The sequence below is a fragment of the Pinus tabuliformis genome, chromosome 2_2 (genome assembly GCF_031772625.1).
Source record: "Pinus tabuliformis cultivar Carrire ecotype Pingquan chromosome 2_2, CPIR1, whole genome shotgun sequence".
In the NCBI taxonomy this organism is placed as follows: Eukaryota; Viridiplantae; Streptophyta; class Pinopsida; order Pinales; family Pinaceae; genus Pinus; species Pinus tabuliformis.
Genome location: NC_142300.1, coordinates 207793384 through 207810396, shown reverse-complemented (window position 1 = coordinate 207810396; position 17013 = coordinate 207793384).

The window sequence follows — 17013 nt, the reverse complement described above, 5'->3', positions numbered from 1 at the left end:
ATACTTGTATACTTAGTGGATCCGCTTGTACTTGATATGCGAACATGCTTTACTTTTTCTGATCATGGGTATGCCCGCCTTAGACAGTGTTTCTTTCTGATCTCCTTTGGTGGCTTGGCAGGCTGAATTCTGGTGAAGTCCTCCTCGGTTTTTGACAAACTTCCTTTCCATGTACTCGCATAATATATTTCGGCCATCATGTACCCCTTCTGACCTCATATATTAGGGGGTATCTGTTATAGCTCCAAATCTCACTCTTATGGTTTGTGATGTTGTACTCATGGCCTAGGGCAACCCCTCCTTCCAGACTTGGTCCTAAAATTTAAAAAATAGTGTTTTATCCCTTATACGCGACATTGCCCTGAGTTAAACGCGTGTATACGCGGGTCTGTGTATATCCAACCCGCGTATATGTATTAAAACACTTAAAAAAATATAAAATTCCTTCTTTTCGGGCGGAGATCGCGGGTTTTACCTGCTGATCACCTGTTAGTGCCCATGGCCCAACTGTTCCCAACCAACTCCTAACTAAAAAACTACTTTGGAGATGGTATAAAAAGACCTCAAAGGGAAGGCCTAAAGGAGGAGAGAATAGAGAGAAAGGTTATTATGCTGAGATTTTTCCCTTGACCAGGTCTGAAGTCCCTTGTGCCTTCTGCACTTCCCCCATTTTGTACAGGAAACCTTTGTTTCCTTGTGTGTTGATATTCATCCACCATTTATGACATCATGGAGAGAGTCATGGAAGGAGTTTTGTTAGAGGCTTGAGGCTGGAACGGATCCGGAAGGAAGCTTTGCTTGGAGCCTGCTGAAGGTGACTCAGGTAAACATATTCCTTTTTATGTACTTTATTTGTCTATAATAAAAGAAACACATGTCTTGGTTCCCGAAATGAATCTTCTTTATGTTAATGATATTCATGTTTTGAATTCATGTGTAAATGGTTGTTTAGATTTCATAACTAACTACCTTTCTTTATAACATGAAGATGGTTTATTTATAAGTTTGTGTCCATGTACTGCTGTGTTCTTTGAATTGTTTGTTTTGCAGGACAAAAGAGAAGAAGGGAACTCCAAGAAGGGTTTGGACCCTAAAGGCCTTCTCAAACGTAGGACCAAAGGTACGTACCCTTATCATAGAATTTGCTTATAATAGCATAATGGTTGTATGAATGCATGTTTATTTGAATAGACAACTTTCAGTCTGCTAGGGTTTCACCCAAAAAGCCCTAGGGGAGTAATTCCCTCTACCACCATGATGCAGCTTTGAGCCAAAATTAGGAAAATTTTGAAACAATTTTGTCATTTTCCAATTTTTGAAAATAGAAATACAGGAAATTCCGGCTGATGCATAGCATAACCAACGCTGCGTATTGAATTGGTGCATCCTCTTTCCAAATGGCTTATAGATTTGGATTCAGCATCAAAAAATAAGCAAACCCAGAAAGTTTCATCAATTTTTGAGGAGATCTTGGCCACCAAAAGGGCAATAAACACTCAAAAAGTGCCCTCTCTACCACTTTTTGCACACATAAGAACCAGTCTTGGGAGAATCCACTTTTGAGGAGGCAAATGACCTCCAAATCAGAAAATTCAAAGTGTACCAGAAACTAGATAAGTAGAGCTTTCCAGCAAGCTATCTTGGGCATGATTTGGATGAGTGGAAGGCCTCCAAAAGCAGCCATGAAGAGGCACTGTGCATCAGGCTGAAGGCACTGCGCATGAGGCAAATTTTTGTCGATTTTTCCTAAAAGTCGAAATTTGCCTAGTTTCTTCAGCAGTTGACTTCTTCTTCTTTTCTTGGTAACTTTTGCATGGTAAATGATGTAATATGATGTAAATTTGATGTAAAATGACATGAGGGGGTAGATACATCAATGAAAAGTGGTTCAAAACTGAATGTATCAGTTTCCTTGGTTTTAGAGGCAAGTTGTTCCACTGCCTATTTTCTTGTTCCCAGTTTAGATATGGTTGAAATAGTCCCTTATCTCTTGGATTCGACCCCTGATGGATAGAAAAGGTGGTTTGGATGTCTATATCATGTGTTTTTCAGTCATTTATAAAGGTTGGACTTTGGTGAAAGTGGTAGCACTCATTGAACATTTGTATCAGCAGTTTGGCAAGGAATAAAACCAGGTTTCACAGCTATTTTTTTGGGATTCTTGTGATAGTGAGTTTATGTATTTTTTCTTCTTTGTAATGAGTTTTTCTTATGTTTTATATGTATCCAAATCCATATTTCTCTTCTAAAACTAAATGAATCAAGGTGAATGGACAAAATACATTGTTGTGCTTTGTCTTGGGAATGCATTTGGTTTTCAATGTTTTCAACTGTTTGAAGAGGATTCATAGTTTCTTTATGCCCTCCTCAACTCCTCAGCTATCTTAATCTACCATCTTAATCCATTTCTATTACATAAACCCTTGTCTACCTCACCCCATAGAGCATGATTGTATCCCTAAGTTGATTTCCCGAAACCAAGCTGCCTTCTCCAATTGATCCAACAACCAAAACCTAAAAATCAAACCAGAAACCCTAAGCTACTATACCTAGCCTAAAATCTACATTAAATTCAGTCATCTCAAGCCCTAATTGCCCATATTCTAATTGAGATTGACAAGGAGAGAGCCCTATCCTGACCTGGTAGGGCTAGCTACCAGGTTAAGCGTGGTTTGATGCTACCCTAGACCTGTCTTCCTTCAGCCTGAGGTAGATTTAGGCACTAACATAGTGGCGACCATACTGGGGATGTAGTTTTGTGTTCCTCAACAAAATGTAATCAAGTTCAGATCTGATCGTTGATGATGGACAATGATCAGACATAGGAACGTTGAAACCATTCACCTGGTGACTCCAAATCAGTTTCGAGATCAGATCTAAGGACTCCACTGGAGGATGAACCTGACAAGCAAAAACATGAAAGAACAATATGGAAAGATCAAGTATTCAAGTTGGAATTTCATCCAAGACATTATGTTCTTTGTTATAAATTATTTCTTCTCTTTTCCCGAGAATTTCAAGAAGGCATTACAAAGTATATTGTATTTGAGAAAAGATCCCAGACCTGCATTTGATTCTTTCCCTTTGAATGTGAGTACAAAATGTTCGCATGCCTTTGATATTGATCAAGACCTTTCTTCTGAATCATATGATGACTTTCTTCAAATTGATGAGCCTCAAGAGACCAAGACTGATTCTACACCACCTGTATATTCTCCTATACCTTGTAAAATTCCAGATCAATACAAGCCTCTTATTTTACCTCCTATATCCCATGCTTTCCCTAAAAATCATGACCTATATCTACCAAGATTTGATGGTGAATGTGACAACATCACTGCTGAGAGACATGTACTAAATTTTGAGTCTTTTCTTGACCTTTTTGAAGTTGATGAAAAGGATGTCAGTATTAGGCTTTTTGCTCTTTCTTTGCAAGGCAAAGTCAAGAGTTGGTTCAAAACCCTGCCTGATGCGAGCATCTCAGATTTCCAGCAGTTCGTCAAAGTTTTCCTCGACAAGTGGGTGGTCAGACAAAACCCTTTCTTGATTATAGAAGAATATAACCAACTGAAAAGACATCCAGGGGAGACAGTACAACAATTTTCTACCAGGTTTAACCAAGTCTATTTTTAGATGTCGGTTAATATAAGACCTCCTCCTGGATCCGCTCTCTTTACCCGGATGCCTTTGATCCGAAAATGGAGTTTCAGCTAAGAGAAAGGAACCTTGCAACAATTGAAGAGATGCAAAATAGTGCAATAGATATAGAGGCTAATTTGTTGATCAGAAGGGCAAAGTTGAAGGAAGAAGAGATGAAGAACATAGATCCGGAGAAATCGACATCTTTAGAGGTAAAGCTTGAAATTTTGGTAAGTGCAGTGGAAGAGATGATGCAAAAGGTCACCACAACGAATGAGTATAATGTTCAAGACCATGGATCGCTGATTCAAGAAGAACAAGTGGCTGATCCAAAACATTTTCTTTCTTATCCCAGTTGTCATAGACTTGATAATGATTGTTTTATAGATCATCTTAGAGAAGAGAGATCTGTTGATAGTATGCTTGATGATGTGTTTTTTATTGATGATTTGCCTCAGTTTGATCAGTATGATGATGATTTTGTTCTCCAAACAGAATCTAGTTTTGCAGACAAATCAGTAACTGGTTTGTGGAAGGAGGAAGTTCATTTTCAACAACTCAAATACAGTGATCAGCCGTTACATATCAGCTATGGAAGTGAGGAGGAAAGTGCACCAAATGTTGAAGTAAGTGAAGGATGTTTGCCTTTTTGTTTTTCTTCATTTCAGTTCATCAGAGACAACTATCATGTAATCAGAAATCAATCGTTGATAAGTTTTGATCTATACCATCTTGAGGGCAATGAAATCCTTGCTCAAGACTTTTCATATCCAGATTTGCAGCCCCCAAATGCCATTGATTTTCAAGTTGTAGATGAAGAATTGGAAGCTGGAACATATGATCAAATGATGCAAGATGATTCTGTACCATTCTGTTTTGAATCATTTCAGTTTTTTAAGGGAAATTTACATAGTATATCTTCAAAAAAGGATGAGCATCCTATAGAAAATCATGCCATCTCATTGGAACCAATCGAAAATGGGTTGCAACAGTATTTTCAAGTTTTACACGATCCAATAGTTGATGTGTTGGATGATGTCTGTAGTCAAAGTCCTTCTCCACTAGCTCACTGTGAGATTGAAACAAGTCTTGATACAAACTTGATTTGGCAACCAGTTTCTTTGTCACTTTCAGCAAGAGTCTCGTCACAAAGCTCAAATGAAAGTTTGCATTCATGGTATGAAGAGAAGCAAAGTAATCCCTTGGATGAGCTAAGTCCCAGTGCATATGAATTTCAGGATCCTTATGCAGTATTTTTGGAGGCAGATAAAGAATCCATATTATTCAATTTGGGAAAATTTGGATTTGTTTACAAGTTTTCATGGGAGTTGCCTTTCAATAGTTCTCTCTTGTTGTTCATAAGCAAGCACTTGCGAAGAATTCAAACAGAAGCCAGAATACTTACTTGGTTGCATTGGTTGTTTCATTTCACTTGATCATGTGATGAATGGAACAGTTAGAGTAGGTTTTATTGAATAAGCTCCATTTTGAGCATATGTTACAGTTTGTCAGTTGTGTTTTAGTATTGAGTCAGTTTCAAGACAGTTTGTGTCTTTGAGTCATCAATATTCAGTCGTGTAATCTTAGCTCGAATTTTTGACTCCATGCTCAATGGATAAGGCTACTAGGTCTACGGTGTTCTTGCCACCTCCAAGGAGCTACCATCCCCAATGGAGCCAATTTTAGTGTCAAGCTTTGAAGCCTTCCACCAGTGATCAAGCATGCTCTTACAAAGTGGTCTTAGGGTGTCAAAGTCAAATTTTGTCGTTTCAGTGAGTCTTCAAGTAAATTTGGTCACTAGGTATTAGGTCTAGGTTTTGTTTTCACTCTTTCCAAAGTTTTCCAAGTGTCGGTCCATGTCACCATTCAACTAAGTGTACCATCATTTATAGGTTGATCATCGTCAAATCAGGTTCTAATGGGTCATTTTACACCTTGTTCGTGCTTCAGTTGTGCTTAGGTAAGGTTCATTTCCCTCTCCTAGGGTTTTGAAGGTAATTTATCTTGGATGGTCAAATGATCAACAACACTTGTAACTTGATGCTCATACACCTTCCCCTATCCTTAATGTACCTTCTTAAACACTTCCCATCACTGATATCCCTCAAATTCATCATTTTCCCACAAACCCTAGTTTATTGCTACAATTTGACAATTTTCTAAGCTAGGCCTGTGTTTTGACCTTTTGGACCCCTTCCCCTCACTCAATATTTTACATTCCACTTTCCCCTGCTTTCTAACATCCCTCCCTACTTCCCAAAATTTTCTCAAGAATTTAGAAGCCCTTTATTCCCTTCGTTTCCCTTCATTTCCACAAATCCCCTGTTCCACACATCGGGATAGGTTTTCTTAAAACTATGTTTCTGAATAATAAAAGATGAATTTGACAAAAGTGAGAGAGGTTTTTGTCCATCATTGACCCAAGAATAAAAACATCTTTCATTTTTTACACATGTTTCATGGTTTTGGAGAAATTTCGAAAACATCATTGGCCTCAGGAGGATTGATGCACCTCTAGAGTGACCTTGGGAAAATCAAGATTTCTCCTATCTTGGTTGGCCAAATGACTTTATTGATAAAAAAAATGGTAACTAGACACAAATAGCTTTTCAATGAGCTATCATTAGGTCAATTTGGAGTTGAGGAAGACCTTCAAAAGTTGACTGCAACGACACTCTTCATTTAGGCAACCTCATTCTACACATTTTGACCAGTGTTGGCAGATTTAACTTTTGACAGGGAAAATGAACTCAAAATTGAAAAATTCAAGATGTTCTAGAAAGTAGACTTAACAAGCTTTCCAACGCGCTATCACACACCCAATTTTGATATCGGGAAGGTAGTAAAAACTTGCCTTGAAGTTGGTGTTGTGCATAGGAACAGTGGCGCTGCGCATCAGGAGGTTGGCGCTGCGCATCAGGTAGTTTTCTCCAGTGTAAATTTACAATGGCACTGTGCATCAGAGAGGCGCTGCACATTGGGCTTAGTGCGCTGCAAATTGGCTAGTGAGGCTTCAAAACCAAACAAATTCATCTCAAATCCTCCCAAATGCTTTATTTGCCTTCTTAAAAAGTAAGTACACTCACTTTGGAGCCTAGGTAGGGTTTTTATGCTTCAATTATATTTTTATCTCATAAGAGTCAAAACCCTAGTGTGTTTTCTTATCTTATTTGTCGCCACTGCAAAATCTTCTTCATTGTCTCAATATTCCTATTTTCACTTGCCCTAAACCTACCCATTAATACTATCTCACTTCACTCATATTCCATTTCCCCCTTTCCCTATTAGAAACTAATCCCCTTTATCAAACCCTAGCTCCCCAAACCCTTCCCTTCATTCCCCTACCTCATCTCATTACTATTGTTCCATTTAAAAAATCTCTTCATACTCATATTTTCCTCACGTAACTGTCCATCATTCATTAAAAGACAAAAATGGAGCGAGACAGTGAGTTTGAATATGAAGAAGACACCCTAAGTGATAGCTCTAAAGAGAGGAATTTGTAGCCAAGGAAACCTCATAAAGGTGGCAGAATCATCAAGGAAGAACCTATCAGCATGAGTGAACTTCTTGCCCACCCTCTAGCCACCACATGTTTCAGATATCAGTCATGAATGCTAAAAATTCAGAGACAAAGTAGTAAAGTGCATCTGGTTCCCTTGACTCCAGTTAAAAAAGAGGTGGCGAATGATCAAGAGATAAGGCTTGAAAGGGTAAATATCCACCTTGAGGGCCTTCTGAAGAAAGCAAATAGAGACAACAAGATGCTAAGGCATATGGCACATCATTATTTGACCCGGAATCAAGTTTGCAACAAGAGGATCAAGCACCTTAAGGCAAGACTAAGGAGGGCCTTAAAAGGAAAAAATAAGGATGAAAAGCTCAACATTTTGGCTGATGTGACTTTAGCCCAACTAAGTAACCCATGAGGCAGCTTTGAGCCAAAATTCGGCATATTTTGAAACAATTTTGTCATTTTCCATGTTTTGAATATAGAAAAACAGGAAATTCCGGATGATGCGCAGCGTCACTAGCACTGCGCATTGAATTGGTGCATCCTCTTGCTAAATGGCTTATAGATTTGGATTCAGCATCAAAAAATAAGCAAACCCGGAAAGTTTCATCAATTTTTGAGGAGATCTTGGCCACCAAAAGGGCAATAAACACTCAAAAAGTGCCCTCTCTGCCACTTTTTGGACACACAAGAACCAGTCTTGGGAGAATCCACTTTTGAGGGGGTAAATGACTTCCAAATCATAAAATTCAAAGTGTCCCAGAAACTAGACAGGTAGAGCTTTCCAACAAGCTATCTTGGACCTGATTTGGATTAGTGGAAGGCCTTCAAAAGTAGCCTTGAAGCGGCGTTGTGCATCAGGCTCAGGGCGCTGCGCATCAGGCAAATTTTTGTCAATTTTGCCTAAAAGTCAAAATTCGCCTAGTTTCTTCAGCAGTTGAATTCTTCTTCTTTTCTTGGTAAATTTTGCATGGTAAATGATGTAATATGATGTAAATTTTTTGTAAAATGACATGAGGGGGTAGATACATCAATGAAAAGTGGTTTAAAACTAAATGTATCAGTTTCCTTGGTTTTAAAGGCAAGTTGTTCCACTGCCTATTTTCTTGTTCCCAGTTTAGATATGGTTGAAACAGTCCCTTATCCCTTGGATTAGACCCCTGATGGATAGAAAATTTGGTTTGGATGTCTATATCATGTGTTTTTCAGTCATTTGTAAAGGTTGGACTTTGGTGAAAGTGGTAGCACTCATTGAACATTTGTATCAGCAGTTTGGCAAGGAATAAAACCAGGTTTCACAGCTATTTTTGTGGGATTCTTGTGACAGTGAGTTTATGTATTGTTTCTTCTTTGTAATGAGTTTTTCTTATGTTTTATATGTATCCAAATCCATCTTTCTCTTCTAAAACTAAATGAATCAAGGTGAATGGACAAAATACACTGTTGTGCTTTGTCTTGGGAATGCATTTGGTTTTCAATGTTTTCAACTGTTTGAAGAGGATTCATAGTTTCTTTATGCCCTCCTCAACTCCTCAGCTATCTTAATCTACCATATTAATCCATTTTTAGTACATAAACCCTTGTCTACCTCGCCCCATAGAGCATGATTGTATCCCTAAGTTGATTTCCTGGACCCAAGCTGCCTTCTCCAATTGATCCAGCAACCAAAACCTAAAAATCAAACCAAAAACCTTGAGCTACTATACCTAGCCTAAAATCTACATTAAATTTAGTCATCTCAAGCCCTAATTTCCAATATTCTAATTGAGATTAACAAGGAGAGAGCCCTCTCCCGACCTGGTAGGGCTAGCTACCAGGTTAAGCGTGGTTTGATGTTACCCTAGACTTGGCTTCCTTCAGCCTGAGGTAGATATTGGCACTAACATAGTCCAAGATACATAATTAAACTCATACCTCCCAATAGTTTCTCAAACAATCCTTAACACTGTTATAAACATATTTGGGCACTGCAACCCCAATCACATAAGTCGATAAACCAAGGGATCTCAAAACCCTAAAAGTGTTGTTTCATACCCTAAAGGATCAAGGTCAACTGATTACATCATTTCCTAGAAGTTCTCCCTGAAAAACTGCTCAGAACTGGTCAAAACTGGACCATACAGACTGCTCCATGCTGAGGGTGCGATGCATCTCACCTACTACACACAAACGGTGTGATGCATATTGAAAATCCCTTTTGTAGGGTGCGATGAGCGAGAGCAAACAAATGGCAGAGGTAGTTTTCTCGGTGGAAACTCAAAGAATCTTCTAGAAACTACTCATATGACACTTTCCTCTCTGAATTTGCCCAGGGATGAGTAAGAGATCATGAAATCTCCAAGTGGAACCAAGAACTATCAGTGAAATGACACTAATCAAAATCCCAGAAGCTGACTCACTCCCCTGCAGATATCTATATATGGATCCCTCATCCTAGAGATCCAAAGGCTGGAATTTTGTAATTTGTAAGGAAGTGTTGTTGGTTTCTCTTTGAGACATTGTATTGTTGGGTGATCTTTCTTTTTTATGAGGTGAAGAGGGCTTTCATGTTGGGAGGATGATGTTGGATCAGACAACTAGGCTGTAATCCTCTCTTCTACTACTTCTATCAATAAAGCTATTTGAGTTTTCCTCCATATACTTGTATATTTCTGAATCTTGTATTTGTGTATGCATTTGTATGGTTAATGTACATCTGATTCTACATTGTTTATGGTTATATATCTCTATGCTTTGATGGTATTTTGCTGCTTTGACTCTACAGGTGTTCTTTAAAGCAGGACAAGTGAGAAGCGAGTGGCGAAGCTCTATCAAAGGAGAGAGGAAACAAGCAAGGAGCCAAGCAAAAGACTGAGGTTGGTACTCTCTGCTTCTCTTTCATCTATATCTCGTAAAGGAAAACACAAGTTACTTTGAATTGTTTGTTTCTAAGATAGCTACCCGTCTTAGTGGGACTAGCAATTCTGAATGGACACTAGTTTTCCTGGAAACAAAATGGCAACTCCACTGGGGAGTGAATAGTTTGTTTGTTTGTTACTGTTGTTTGCTTTATAAACTACAGACGGAGCCTAAAGTTAAGCAAGCTAGCCTTCGAAGTGCTTTTTCTATGCAACTGCAAAGTAGATCAACGCTGCTTCAGTCAATCTCCGGGTTGGTTTATGAACTGAACATCTGACTTGCAAACATCCTAAGTGCCCTGGTGGTAGCTCAATAACCTCATTAGATCAGCCCCTATACTTTGTGTTTACTGTCTATCATAAGCTCGGCCTAAATCCCTGAACTTAGCTGCAAACTGTGGGTGAAAACCAAGCTCAGTCTTATCCCTGGACCATCGCACTGTCTCTCATTGGCAGTCTGGATGCATCGCACCTCCCGTGTGCTGCAGGTGAGATGCATCCCTATTTTCCTTAAGGACAGGTGCGATGATTGAATGAGACTGTTTCTGCCTCCAGATTTTGGTTTTTTCTTCATTGTTTTTAGCTCTATTTAGTAGTTTTGTTGTCTATGATCAGTATATCACTATTGAAACCTTCTTCCTTCACATTATTCAGCCTCCATTGATAAGGAATTGTGAATGTTTTTTTATGTATTTTTCATCATTTACAGTCCTCCTTTGCAAACAGTAGCTTAATCGAACTGTCGTCTTTTGATTCGAAAGTGTCGCAACTGTCATTTTCAGTCAAGAAAAAGAGTGTCGTAAAGTCTTCCTCTTTTAGATAGTCGATTACACTTTTGCCATTATATTTGATTTGAATTATCAATTCTTTGAAGTGTCGAAAACAGTTTTCCATTCGAAAGAGAAAGTGTCGTCTTAGCCTTCCTTTCGTTTTTTGAAAAGAAATTGTTAAAGTGTCGCTTCAAAGAAAAGTAGTTCAGATTTGTATTTAGTTTTCTTTTGTCATTCTCACATTAAGGGAACTGAAAAAAAATACATGCATGTGCATTTGCATTTAGGATGCATGCGGAAATTGATTTAGAAAAAGTGCATTTAGTGTGTGCTCTCTGCTCTATGTTGATAGAATCATATTTTTCTTTCCTTAGTAGCTAGGATTTTCTTTGCTAAAAGAAACTAAACGACTGTTTATCATTTTAGATTTCATATTTAGGAGTTGTACATCTACATCACACGGTGAACCTTGAAAGGCAAACTTCTTAAGAAAGATCAACTATAAAATAAACCTCAATGAACATAAAAACGCTTTGGAACCTAACGCACAACATCTAGAAGTCTAGGCTAGAGACGTATTCCGGCGTCGTAAAGCCTGGTAACTATCGTTTTCATCGTAGGTTGGGTGATTCCTCCTCTTTGATACGACAAGTGCCAGTATGGACTTGTGCTCCCACGTACCGTCGAGTATATATTGGGAGACCACAATAGGCTGATATCCTTTATCCTTAGGAAGCCGTGTCTGCCACCCTATCGATCGCAATGCACTGAACACAGCATTCGGGAAGATTGACTATCATACGTAAAGTCCACGGTAATTTCTCTATAATTTACCGCCGAGGTGTATATTGCAGTTTTGCGATTGGTTTAGTAATCCCTCATTCTAGATTTCCAGAGTAGTCACTTTCGTTCCTTTCCAAACTCCTTAAAAGAAAAGGTCCATCTGAGCACTTGTCACTTCAGGCTCATTAAAAATCGAAGGAAACTAGAATCATCTTTAGCTTTTTCTCGACTCTTAAAAATTGAAAAAGTAAGTTCTGTCAAAGCATCATAAAATTTATTTTATTCAGAATAACATCACTGTTCCCTCGTTGGTCTTAGGTTGAGAAAATGGAGTCCATCAATCAAGGATTTCCCCTTGGGGGGAATCCTAGTCCTTTCTCCTCTTGGGAAGATATTGGTGCTCCACACATGGCTACCTTGTCCCTTCCAGCACTCATAATTGGCCCGCCAGTATATCTATTCTCGACCTCTGTCATTCAAAACAACGTAATTCCTCAACAATCAAATCAACAACCAGATGATACTGAAGTTGTTCCCCCACCTTCCACTTCATTTGTTTCTCCCTCTCGTTCTTCTTCTTCGCTTGGTGAAACTAGTAACACTAAAAACCAAGTAACTAAGAAGAAGAAGAAATGGAAGGAGAAGAAGAAGAAGAAGCCAATGGTGAAAGGGGGCAACCATGCATCGTCTGGCGAAAATCCACACACTGCACCATCCAAACCCAAATCTCTGTGTGTCATTTGCAAAGGAGACCACTATCATCAAGATTGTCCCTGCATCTCACGGATCTTGAGAGACTGGTCTCCCCGCTTGCACAATCCGGTGTCTTCAACCTCTGTCGATCATGTTGAGAGTACACCGTCAACTAGTGAAAATGAAGTCAATAGGCAAAAAGGAAGATCTAAGTTTCCTTGTAGGTTGTGTGAAGGCGATCATGCCCTCCACCGTTGCCCTTTCCTGGACGAAGCTAAAAGAGTCTTGGATAACCGTCCTACTTCACCGCAACGACTTCCTCCTGGATACAAGAAACTCTTGCCAAGTCCATCGCTAGTTGAAAATCTAACTGACACACCTCTATTGTCGGTCGAAATGCCTATCATTGAAGATAAAATGTCTGAGTCCACACCGGACCAAAGTCAACAGGTCGAGACCGCAGTCGACCCAGTTTTGTCTTCAGAAAGTCCATCTTCAGATGATACAGTCTCCAAAGAGAATGAGAATGACACCGTTCAAATTATTTTTGTTAACACAGAATCCGATGAACATGGGGGCAATCTACCTGTTCCTCTACCATAGGAGGGAAGTTCCTCAGTTCAAGAGATTCATCCAATTGTTTATTCAGTCCCTCCTCCTTGCAATCTAGTCATTTCCTTTTATTGGAATCTACTAGCGAGACCCCGCCTACCATCTTTGTACCATTCTGAATCATAGTATAAGCTTATAGAACAATCATGGCTAGTACTATCATAGATGAAGGGGCTTTTGTGAGTATCCTTTCCTCAACTGCTTGGAAAGCGCTTGGTTCACCATCGCTTCTACCTGAGATTCGAAATCTGTCAGGCTTCATTAAAGGAACCAGTCGACTGTTAGGGATCCTTCCATATTTGCCTATAACTTTGAGAAGGAAAACCATTCATCTAAACGTGATGGTAGTCCAAGGGCCTCTATATTACAATCTACTCCTTTGGCGTGACTACATTTACAGCATGGGAACTATTGTTTCCCCACTCTTTTGGGTGATGTGTTTCCCATATGAAGGCAGAATGGTCTAGCTCGTTGACTAGCTTTCATTCCCCGGTTCAAACACGGCTACTAGTCAAATGCCATCCCTAAATGGTCTTTCTACACGAGGAATGTATCATCAACCTCCAGTCTGTCCACCTGATGATCGTGAGTGATTCGGTGAATGTGACTAAACCCAGGGGGCATGCGCCCTGGTCTGCTTCGACAGGAAAGCCCCAGATATAAGATATGTTTCCTTATAGGATATATGACCAATCTGACACACCCGTCCGTTTAGGAAAATCGGATCAGTCTGGAAAAATATTTCCTCGTCGAAGGTTATGTGATTAGCAGTGGATCCACACCTTTCACCTTTGTCTATTTCGATGGACAGAGCCAAGGAAGTGTTTCGTCTGCAACGTGGGCGGAACAACCTTGCTTTAATGCAAGAACTTCCATATGGTAACCTGGAAACTCTATTTTTCTTTATACCTGGGGGCATGCAAACCTTTTCTACGCAAGTGAAAAGCAACCAGCGTAACTCTAACCCCGTAGTTTTTTACTAACTTCAGCTGCTTAAGTTAGGTGATTGGTCTAATCCACCATTCACCTTTGCTAGGACCGGTAGCGACAGTAAAGTAAAGGAAATGTTTCCCGGCGAGAAACTATCCTACCTAACCTTAGTAGTTCATTAACCCTTAGGATAGTAGTTGGTCGTTCCTAGCTCGCATACAAAAGGGTCGGAGCAAAGTTTCACATGGGGCAAGCTCCCTAAAAAATGAACCTACTAATGAGATACATCCTTAATATACGACTGGTATGAGCACGTTTCCGCGAAGTTCAAGCTCATTAAAAAATAAACCTAGCAATGAGCATATGTTCCACCAGAGTTCAAGCTCATTAAAAAATGAACCCACCTTTGGTAAATAACCTTTGTGATCTCATTGCTATCATCTTTTGAACCTTGGTCGTGTTCTCACCATCACCTCCACCATTTTAGCCTATCATACACCTCCCCTTGATTGTTTACCCTTTTGAGGAATAGTTGCGACAAGTGATTCTATTAGCCACCTTCTTTACACTGTCGTGATTGAAAAGTTCCAAACTTACCTGGAACCAGTTGCTATCCAAAAACATCACTCATTCCTCAAAAATGAGTCTCCTTTAAGCTCTTTTTAGACTCGTAAAATATGAAAATATTGCCGAGCAATTGGCCTCTCCAGCTCATTAAAGTGATTGGAAGTGCCATCCCTCTTCTATATTTTAATATTTTTGGACATGAGGGATCATTACACAAAAATATCGAGCGCTTGTCTTTTTTGGCTTGCTAAAGTGATCGGAAAATTCATCCCTTTCATATTATTTTATACTTTTTCGGACTTAAGGGATTATACTACGAAAAAGGACTACTAAGGTTTCCTTCCCATCTCTTTTCAGACTCTCTAAAACTAAAAAGGACCGAGTTATCTTTATCGTTAAACTTGTTAAAACAATAGCGAAAAACTTGTCCATATGGACAAGAGCGAGTTTCACTGTCGCTAAGCTCGCTAAAACATAGCGACAGGTTTGCCCTAAGGGAAAATTATAGAACAAGCATATGTTATCCTCCTCAATCTTGACAAAAATAAAGAGGTACTGGTCAGCAATGACTAGGGAAAAAGGGAAGAAAACTTGAAGAACTTCATTGGTAGCAGGTCTCTCTTGAACATGACACTTTCACTCCATCACCATGATTGAGTCGGGTTGGGTTATTCCGTTCACCAGTCATATCACCATTGGTCCTCCATACCATCCATTTTGGGGTTAATGCTACCAATCCATTCCAGTGTCGCCGATATGTTCAAGAGAAGTCGCTCAGAGAATTCACCAACCCAGCTAACACCTCATTTGCTGCAATACCTTCGCGCTCCATTTTTCATGACCGCCACCCTGAACCTTGTATCATCAGATCATTTTCACCTCCACAAAATCACTTGCTCCGTTCCATGTCGTAGATGTGGGATTCATTAAGGCCCTCCTACGATGGGTCACTTCTTATCGACATCAGATCATTATCCAAGAAGTCGACTTAGGAACAACCCTTTCAGTACTTTGAAGCTTGCATGCCTCAATGGCAAGTTTCTCACTTCCGGCGATAGGTTTACATCAATGGCCATCGACTGAAAGATTTTACGTGGTGTTCAACATCAACTCATATATTCACACCACGTGAATTGTATCGCAGTACCTTGAGGGTCATTATCATTATCTGTGATTCCTCTCGCGCCTGTTAATAGCTTACATCATTGGCTGGTAATCAGGCGATGTCTTTCCATGTTCGACACCAAAACATCTTTTCACATGGATCGACTTGTACATCGGGCGAAGATTGAACGAGTTTGAAGACCCAAAATCTAGTTTCATCCATCCGGGCTGCGATACATTCGGGAAAATAAAAACATCAAATGTACTCCATGGATGCATAGATAATCATCCAAGCTAAAGGATGATGGCTCTACCAGAATCATCAGTCTGCCACACAGACGGTTGTTTGTCCTATGTACATGAAAATGAATTTATAAAGCTGAGCATGGAAATGCCCGCCTCAAATAGATCATGAAAATATTTTGACGATAATGTATTGTATTGTATCTTATTACAGGTCATCTTCCAGTTCGAAAAACCTCAGATCCTCATGATAAAGCATTTCACCCGACATCAAAAGATTTACGACCTCATGCTTTAGGGGGCAACTGTTATAGACATATTTGGGCACTACAACCCCAATCACATATGTCGATAAACCAAAGGCTCTCAAAACCCTAAAAGTGTTGTTTCATACCCTAAAGGATCAAGGTCAACTGATTACATCATTTCCCAGAAGTTCTCCCTGAAAAACTGCTCAGAACTGGTCAAAACTGGACCATACAGACTGCTCCATGTTGAGGGTGCGATGCATCTCACCTACTACACACAAAGGGTGTGATGCATACTGAAAATCCCTTCTGTAGGGTGCGATGAGTGAGAGCAGACAAATGGCAAAGGCAGTTTGCTAGGTGGAAACTCAGAGAATCTTCTAGAAACTGCTCATATGACACTTGCCTCTCTGAATTGGCCCAAGGATGAGAAAGAGATCATGAAATCTCTAAGTGGAACCAAGAACTATTAGTGAAATGACACTAATCAAAATCCCAGAAGCTGACTCACTCCCCTGCGATATCTATATATGGATCCCTCATCCTAGAGATCCAAAGGCTGGAATTTTGTAATTTGTAAGGAAGTTTTGTTGGTTTCTCTTTGAGACATTGTATCGTTGGGTGATCTTGCTTTTTTATGAGGTGAAGAGGGCTTTCATGCTGGAAGGATGATGCTGGATCAGACAGCTGGGTTGTAATCCTCTCTTCTACTACTTCTATCAATAAAGCTATTTGAGTTTTCTTCCATATACTTGTATATTTCTGAATCTTGTATTTGTGTATGCATTTGTATGGTTAATGTACATTTGATTCTACATTGTTTATGGTTATAGATCTCTATGCTTTGATGGTATTTTACTGCTTTGACTCTACAGGTGTTCTTTGAAGCAAGACAAGTGAGAAGCGAGTGGCGAAGCTCTATCAAAGGAGAGAGGAAACAAGCAAGGAGCCAAGCGAAAGACTAAGGTTGATACTCTCTGCGTCTCTCTCATCTATCTCTCATAAAGGAAAAC